Source organism: Salvia splendens, chromosome 18 (assembly GCF_004379255.2).
Source record: "Salvia splendens isolate huo1 chromosome 18, SspV2, whole genome shotgun sequence".
NCBI classification, from domain to species: domain Eukaryota; kingdom Viridiplantae; phylum Streptophyta; class Magnoliopsida; order Lamiales; family Lamiaceae; genus Salvia; species Salvia splendens.
In genome coordinates this window covers 10,032,717-10,042,549 of record NC_056049.1, presented here as the reverse complement: position 1 = coordinate 10,042,549, position 9,833 = coordinate 10,032,717, and the positions used below count along the sequence as shown (strand labels likewise).

The 9,833-nt window shown below is 40.3% G+C and overlaps 1 pseudogene; it reads left to right on the top strand.

The window, feature by feature from the left end:
• The first annotated feature begins 6,745 nt into the window (after positions 1–6,745).
• Positions 6,746–8,309, top strand: LOC121776373 (annotated as a pseudogene).
• The last annotated feature ends 1,524 nt before the right edge of the window (positions 8,310–9,833 follow it).

Sequence of the window (9,833 nt, the reverse complement as noted above, 5' to 3'; positions counted from 1 at the left end):
GTCCTTGAATTGTTCAAAATTCGGGGGCAGAGCATTGAGCAACATCAGCGCTTTATCTTCATCCTTCATAGGATCATCAACACCCTCAAGATCATCTATGCATTTTCGAAAATCTTCCAGCTGATCCGCCAGATTCTTGGAGTCCGAGAATCTAAAGTTGAACAATCTTTGCTTGAGATGCAACCTATTGGAGTTCGACTTCTCCATGTAGATTTTCTCCAATTTTTCCCATACTCCTGCGGCATCATCTTCTTTCTGGACTTCCCTCAAAACCCTATCACTGAGGCATAATACGATTGAGCTATAAGCCTTATATTCCAGCTCCTGCGCTTTCCCCGCATCCACCCCCTGAAGTTCCTTCTTGTCCATCTTGGATTTGACATAATCCCAGACACCTTGCTGCATCAGAACAGCTTTCATTTTCAATCTCCAAAGGCCAAAATCATTTTCGCCGGTGAAACGCTCAACATCGAATTTTGCGGTAGGCATACTTGAATGCGTCGTCTTCTCTCGTTCCCACAGACGGCGCCAATTTGTAAACAGCAGCTCAACGCTATCAATTTCAGATCTCGAGCACAATCAAGATCAATACTTGAACGAATAAGAACAACACACGCAATGCTGATTGAAAATGAGTAACCAAGAATTTATGAACTCAAGGAGAAACGGTGAAGAACTTTTATTGAATCTCTGGAAGAATTCCAACTAACTCAAGATGAAGAACTCTCTTTTACTTTTGTTAGTTACACAGCTCGATCCCTGAAGCCGAGACTCTAACTAATTCCTCTCATTCTATATACAAAGTTTTGAAGGGAAAATTCAAACAGAAATTACAAGAATTTGCATATTAGACCCTGAGCTTTTACACATCAGTCCTTGAACACTTCATTAGTTGTCCACAACTCATAGAATGATAGCTTGAAACTCATAGAATGATAGTTTCCAACTACAAGAATGATAGTTTGTAGAACCAAGAATGATAATTTGTAGAAGCAAGAATGATAGTTTAGTTTTGCCCCAAATTCCATAACATCTCTTTTACTTTATCAATTACGCATTAAAATCCATATCAAACCAAATGATTGTTCATCATAAATCACCTGAAAATATTGGAAATATATTTGAAGAATATTAAATTTCTTCCAATTTCTAAAACACATACTCCAAGTTACTCATATGTAATTAAAATTTCAAATGACTAAATTGACATAGATAACCCTAGTCACTAGAAGAAAGTCACATATATTTAAAGTCTCTTTAGTATTATCATTCAACTAATTAAGTATTTAATTTATCTATTTACTCTATATCTTAATTTAAAAATTATGAAACAAAACTAAATGCTCCATATAATAGTAAAAAAAAATAAACCATAACGATAATATCAATCTAATCCAAATATTTTATTATTAAATAATTCTAAAAATTGTACTCTATCTATCCTACAAAAATATGCACTTTCTAATTTTTGAAATTCTTTTCTCTCTAATGAGGTGGGACCCTTCTCCACTAACAATACTTTAATTACTTTTTCTCTTTATCTCTCTCTTACATTATCAATTTTGCATTAAAACACATGCTGAACCCAAAGTGCATATTCTTTGGGGATGAAGGGAGTAGTATTATTTGTAAATATACTTGATTTTAGAGGTGCTCAAACCGAACCGAAGCGACGGTGAACCGCCGGTTCGGAATTGCCGGTTCGTAACCGGAACCGGCGCGGTGGTTCCGAACTGCTGGAGGGTTCGGTGGTTCTCACGATTTCGTTCACGTTCATAATTTTTAGTAATCAGAACCGCCGGTTCACCGATTCATAGTAGGTTTTCAAGCTAGGATATAAACCTCTCAGGCTGTGCGGGTATACCGTTAGAGGTGTCAAGTGGGCTGGGCTGGGCCGGACCAGCCTGACCGAGCCCGGTAAAACCCAGTGAGATTTAAGTCCAGCCTAGCCCAGACCCATGTCTGGAACGGTCTGGGCTGGGCCTGGGTTTTGGTATATATGATGGGCCAAACCCGAGCCCTGGCCCAGTTGGTAAATGGGCTGGGCTCGGTCGGGCCAAGTTTACTAAATAATGGAAAGACTACACGTAATGCAGATTTTCATCTACAAATCAATTTTGAAACTATGATATGAATTATGAAGTACTACACACATTAAATTTACCATGGGTGTAGTACTACACATATTGGGCTGGGCCCGATATGAATTGTGAAGTACAATTATGGAACTAAATTATGGGACTAATTACACACATTAAAATTTACACGCTTGCGTGCATAAATCAGTTTTCCCCTCCAATATTATATAATCTCACTGTTGCTTAGGAATCATGATACTAGTACTATAGTTATGGAGATATTTTTAATACAAATATCAATTAATAACTACTCCCTCCGTCCCGTGTTACTTGCACTTATTTCCTTTTTGGGCGTCCCAAGTTATTTGCACTTTTTCCATTTTTAGTAAAAATTATCACCTACAGCCGCAATTGTTGACTTTGCTATACACTCATTCCTTAATCTCCGTGCCGAAAAGCAAACGTGCGAGTAGCACGGGACGGAGGGAGTACTATCTACAATCATGCAAATCAATTAAGGATTAATATCTACAATTATAAAAATAAAGTCAAATGTAATTGTAAATCAAATTAACATCCACAAAATTAGGAATCGTGATATACTAGTATTAGTATACAACTATAGTTATGGAAATATATTAGTACTATAAGTTTTGATTAAGGTTAAGTAATTGATTTAATTGATTATTTTTGCAAAATATTATTAATAAAATTTATGATTATCTTTAAAATATACAAATATAAAATAATATACATCTAATAATAAATAAAAAAATTTGCAATTTTTTTACTCATATGCAACTATACACGTAATGCAATAAGGCATAATACATATGTATACATATTACATACACATAAATACCTAATCAACCACTATATTTATGGAACTATTTTTAATAGATAAATCATTAACAATTAATCTATATAATTATGCAAATTAAAGGTACACTATTTGTAAAAGGAAAATAGTTAAGAATTAATCTCTATAAGTATAAGTTTTGATTTAAATTGATTAATTGAATTCATCTAATAATAAATCAAATAAAAGAATATTGATAGTATATAAGAGTATGCAAAAATAAATATCAAAGAATTAAGAATATATAGTATAAAACTGATATGATGTTGGGCTTGCGCCGTTCCTGGCCCTGGGCCGGGCTTTGAGTGGGATAGGCTCGGTCCTGGGTTTGTAAAAAAAGCCCAATTTGAGCCCGATTGACCTGCTAAGCCCAGTCCAAGCCCACTCCATTTTACTGGTGGGCTGGCCTGGGTCGGCCTAGACTGGGCATGGGCCGGGCTGGGCAGGGTCGGCCCCGCCTGTTTGATATCTCTATATACCGTATAGGGGTGCAAGAAAGAGGCGATTTCCGTCAGAAACTGTCGGTTTGAACCGCTGGTTCACGCAGGTTCTGGCCACTTTTCATGTGGCTAGTGTAGGCCTGAAAACTGGTCAGAAATCACAGATATTCCTTCAGAAACCTGCGATTTTGGTCATAAACCGTGGATTTGAACAGCCAGTTTCAACGGTAAATCGGGAGAAATTTGAATACATAAAAAAAATGAATCGTCAAACCAGCCTGGAACCGCCAGTTCCGAACCTGAACCATCGGTTTCAGGCCGTGAACCGGAACCGCCGAACACCATGCCGTGCCGGTTCAGGTTCAATGTTCAAAACCAGCAGTTTATGAACCGTGTGCACCTCTACTTGATTTCTTAACTCTGTCATTCAACTAATTAATGATAATTACATCGATATTTTTTACTCTACATCTTGACTCAAAATCATGAAACGATTAATAAATTCGATAAAATTAGGTGATCCCTTCGGGATAAATTAGTCACCAAATTATATTCTAAAAAGTAGAACTAAAATTAAATCCTATTATATGTATATAATTTATGTAAACTTATCTTTTCTATTTAATTTCAAATCTATTTGATATGGTGAGTGAAGCTGTGACAATCAACGGATAAATAAGAGACTAGTAGAACTTATTGATTTATTAGAGCATCTCCAGTGGGCGGACATCCCACTAGGACATCCACTAGGACATCCCAAAAACACCTCCTGCCACGTCACTAGGACTTCCCATCTCACTGCCACGTCACTAGGACATCCCCTCCTATGTCCGCCCTTCCCACTAGGACATCCCGCAATAAAAAAAATCACAATAATTTAATTACGTAAAAACGGAAATATAAATTTGACACGAAATACGGGAAAGCAAAATACGGGCAAAAATACATATTCATAAAACATAAAAAAAAACATAGTTAGAAAAAAAGTAAAATACATAGTCATTCAAAAAAAGAAAAATACATAATCCAACATCCCCGGCTCACTCCGCGCTGTCCTCGTCGCCCGTGCCGCCCCCGTCGCCCGTGCCGCCCCCGTCGTCCCCTCCGCTAATCTCGGCGCCATCATCTCCAATGGGGGGCATCCCCAAATCGCGCCGACATCCATCGATGACATCCTTCAGCATCCTCTTGTACAGCGGATCGGTCGTGCTATGCCACCTATGCATGGTCCGGACCAAGCTTGTCGTTAACTGCGCGCGGGCGAGGCGGTCGATATCTTCTTGGGGAGCAGGGGCCTCCGATTCGACCTCGAATGACCCGCTACCGCCGCTGGTTCCCCTAGCCCTCCGCTGCGCAGCCTTTTGCCCAACCGGGCGACGACGACGGCGAGAGTCTGATTGCGGTAGCGAGGACAATTCGTCGGCTTCCGGGAGCTCGTGCGAACCAGCACTGCTGCTGTATTCACCGGAAGCATTGATCTTCGTCCGCTTCGCCCAGCCCGATTCGACTCCCCCACAAAACTTTGGGGAATCCTTCACCACGAGAAAGGCCTCCCACTGGTCGAATTGTTTGAATTTCAAGGCTCTGTCAGGGTACTGAGCAAAGGCACGGTTCCGGACATCCTCCTCGGACATACCGCTGCTTGCCTGGCGGAGGTTGTTTTGGTAGAGGCCAGCAAATCGACTAAGCTTAGGCCTCAACCGCTCCCACTGTTTCCGGCACTGTTCGGGAAGGCGACGCTTCGCCCCAGTCGGTTTGTGTGTGTGGTAGGCTTCAGCGATCCGATACCACAGTCTGTCAATATGCTGGTTGGCACCGACATAAGGATCCTCGACAATTGCAATCCAAGCCTTCGCAAGCGCGACGTTTTCCCACTGGCTCGAGATCGTCCTCTTTCCCGTCTCCTCATCCTCCTCCTCTGCCACCGTTCGTGAGGAAGATCCTGGGGCTTTCCCCTTGCCCTTGCCACGTCCTTTCCCCCTGCCCCCGCTCATATCATCGGGCGTCTGCCTGACTGGAGATATCCCCAACTCCTCAAAAGAGAAAGTGTCTATGCCGGTGAATTGAGTATCCGGAACATAAGTGGAAGGGGTATCAGTAGACTGCATATCCACAACCGGCCGATAGACATCGTCCGCTAGTGGTTCAGGGCCCCTGCCACCCCCTCCCACATGCATCATCCCCGCCATCATCCCCAGCATCATCATATTTGGGGTCATGCCCCCCATCATATTTGGGGTCATGCCCCCCATCCCGGCTGCCCTGGGCATCATACCACCCATACCACCCATCTGTCCCATCCAATTGTACATATAAGGGGACATCATCCCACCCATGCCCCCCATCTGTCCCATTCCCGGTACCGTTGTCGCATTTCCGCTGACGTTTCCCTCCAGGTCGATGGGAAACGCCGGAGTCTGCGACTCGCTCGTGGCCGAGGAGTTCCTATCTTTCTCCATTAAAAGTAGAAATGAAATTTGTAGTAAAAGAAGAGAGAAACTTGTTAACAACAAGTGGTGCAAATGAAATGAAGTTCAACGAGCCGTATATATAGGGTTTAAAAAAAATAAAAAAATTTCGGACGTCCGAGCGGGACGTCCGACCCTTGCCACAGTGGCGGACGTCCACCCGCCCGTCGCAGGGACGTCCGAGGACACCCGACGTCCTCACGGGACGTCCGTATCCAACCCTAAACGCCACAATGGCGGCGTCCGGGTCGCCCGTCGCGACGTCTGACCGGATGTCCGATCGGACGTCCGCCATTGGGTTGAACAAACGAGTAAGTTAATAAATTTATTGCACTTGCGACAAATGTCTTTTATAGCACTGTCCAGTGGGTCTCATGCGCTAGACACGTCTATGAGAACGCTTTTTGCATCGAAAAGTGTTCGTAATGACTCCAAACACTTTTTTTCACTCAAAAAATTCAATGGACCGCACCAATTGCTCGAGATGTCAAGTTTGGTAAAAGCTTCACGATGATATGCTACTCTCAAGCGAACAAAATGGGAAAAAAGTTATACTAGTAGTGGTGTAGTATTTACCGCTTTGATTGAATGAAAGTTATTAACAATTGAAAATAACAACCATATATTTCAAATCATGACTTATTCATTTGTGTTTTTATAAGTTGTGAGAAGCAAAGTAAGTAACTAAAAGTGAACAAAACAAATTGATTGACAAGAGCATGAAGTTCTTTCTATGGAGGAGAGCACGCAAGAAAATCATCGCATTGAAGGATCAAAACAACCCAAAAATACATGAAAGATGACAAACAAGTGGTAACAAAAAAGCATAAAAATAAGCTGAAAAGCACATATAAAGCCTATTTTTCCTCTATAAAAAAACATAAAGCATCATCACTTGTTAACTGAAATGAAGCAAAAAATGGAGATTGAATTCACAAAGCATTGTGTGGCCTTCAGTTTAACCATGATGGTTCTAACTTGTTCAACAGCAGCAGTATCATCACCTCATGTCACCGCGATGTTTGCCTTTGGCGACTCACTGACAGATCCCCGCAACAACAACTACTTGAGCACATTGGCGAAGGCCAACTCTACGTGCCTTATGGAGTCGATTTAATGGAGGGACGCCTTCCGGAAGATTCTGCAATGGCAAGACTTTTGTAGAATATATTGGTGAGAGCTACCTAATTTTATTCTAATTATCATCACTGCTCTTATTTTTTACTAGTAAAAGTTTAATTATAGGAGAGTTGTTGGGGCTTCCTATTCTGCTGCCTTACACAAGTCCTTTTGCAACCGGAACGAATGTTGTTCGAGGAGTGAACTATGCATCAGCTGCAGGAGGGGTTCTTGAAGAGACGGGGCGACATCTTGTACGATAACATCTTCTCCAAACTCTATGTTTGTGTGCAATTATATTCTGTTGTTGATCAAATTAAATTCTATGAATGGTAGGGTGAAAGATTCAGCTTGTCTGCACAAGTTGTCAACTTCGAGAGCACCTTGAGTGAGCTGCGAAGCCAAATGGGAGACGAAGAAATCGTCAATTATTTGGCTAAGGCAATAGTTGTGATGTCTCTAGGCAGCAATGACTACATAAATAACTATCTGCAGCCTTCATTCTATTCAAGCAGCTACATCTACGAGCCTAAAGACTTCGCGGATCTTCTCATTAACAGCTACACAAGGCAGATTTTGGTGTGACTATTATCTCACTTGTTGCATAATCAGCAAAGGCGATAGATTAAACTTGATTATTGTCCTGTTTTGCAGGCGCTGCGCAGCTTAGGCCTCCGGAAGTTTCTGCTGGGAGGCGTTGGACCCCTCGGATGCATCCCTAATCAGCTGGCCGGGGGCACTGCTCCACCAGGAAAGTGCATTGCTTATGCAAACAATGTAGCAGCCATCTTCAACGAGAGACTGATGATCTAAACGCCAAGTATAATAATAATGATAGTAGAACTATATTTGCCTATGGTAATACATTTGGAGCAACTATTGACATTCTCAACAATGCCAACACTTATGGTACAATCTACGTACCTTTTCTAGATTATTCTCTCTCTTATTTTACTCTTTCTCCACTTTAGCCATTTATTATTATTTTTCTAAAACTGAGGGCGAAAAAGAAATGACTCAGCGAGGGAGCAAAGGTAGTACTGAATTAAACCATAACTAATTATGGTTATGTTTTGCAGGATTTAATGTGACAGACAGAGGGTGTTGTGGGATAGGGAGAAACCGGGGACAGATAACGTGCCTCCCGTTCTCTGTCCCTTGCGATAACAGAAATGAGCATATTTTCTGGGAGGCCTTTCATCCAACAGAAGCGGTGAATCGGATTCTGGCTCAGCGCGCTTATTCCGGCTCCCCCTCCGATTGCCATCCACTCAATGTACAGCAGATGGCTCTTATGTAACCAACTTTTCAAATTAATATACCATCATAATATGCATCTTCAATATATCTGTGAGTTTGAATGAAGTCTTTTGTAATTCTGTGGGTATATAAATAAAGACATAGTAGTACTAAAATGGACTAAACTATACCCACACAACACACTGTTTTTTCAGAAAATAGATGAAAGTTGATTATCATGATGAATGATGATCATAGCTTCTAATTGGCAAGTAGTTGTGATGCTTGGCAAGTAAATATACAATGATGTAGGCATTAGGAGATTCACTAAGACCCCAATAATTGTTACTACTAATTATTGTCGTTTATAATTATACTTAACGATTACAAACTACTAGATTCGTAACTCGTAAGAGCATTGTAAACCTAAAAATAGGTAAATTTTACTCAAAAACCCAAAATGGAATTGGTTTTGGAGTGTAAACCCAAAATAGTTACTTGTCTACTCTATTTTGGATTTTTAATCTAAATATATGAATTTTAGAATTTTTTTTGTGATTTTCCACAAATGTAATTCTTCTCCAAATTGACGACGGCATGTTCTTCAGAAGTGCCATGGCGAAAACGCCTATCACTAATACGATGCTGTTTTAGAAGAATAATACTCCCGCTGTCTCACTAAAAATGAATTTTTTTTTTGAATTATCTCATTAAAAATATAATGTTTACTAAAATGAAAATAATTTAATCTTACTTTTTCATCTATTCTGTTTTTTCCCTTTGAAGCTTTATGTAATTTTCCAAACACTGTTGAAATTTTCTTATGTGATCCATGATATTGATATGCCAAGTTAGATTAGCAGATTCTTTCTTCTTCGTCATGTGTACTGCTACACTCCCCATTACAAACTTAATAATATACAATTAGACATAAATGCAAAAATCATTATATTGAGTGCAAAATAATACTAATAAACTTATTGGATTTGACTAGAGATCCCAATATATTTAGATCTGATTTTTATTGAGTATTTCGATCAAGATATCTTTGAATTATATCGAATATATTTTGATCTGATTCTCCTATCATATTTATTGAGTATTTCAATCAAGATATCTTTGAATTATAAGATATGTATATTATGAGAAAAGATGTGTTTTGAGCGCCTATTTCCCACTCATTTTCCTTTTTTTTCTTTCCTAATTATGAGGGAATGGGCGCCTAGAGCACGGGTTGGGCAATCGGGTGCTCGGCTCTGGCTCGGCGCCTATTGCATGCTGAGTAATAATATATATTTTTTAATTTCTTCTATAAAATACCCTCCTCCCATTTCATTTTTTCCACCCTTTCCCTCACATTTCACTATCCCACACGAAAATTTTCACACTTCACGCAAAAAATGGGTTTCAGTGGTGATGGGAATCCATTGGATAAGCTCATCGACGATGCCATGTGGGAGCATACGTATGTGGAGTTACACCGCGAACTGGATGGACGCATTCCGGAAGAGATGTTGCGAATGAACAAGATATTGAGGAATTGTCCATACGTAAAATCATAATTATTGATACGGGCCTTTTCCACAGAAAAGGGGAATCTTGTGTTACAGTAGAAGTCGAAGTCGATTTG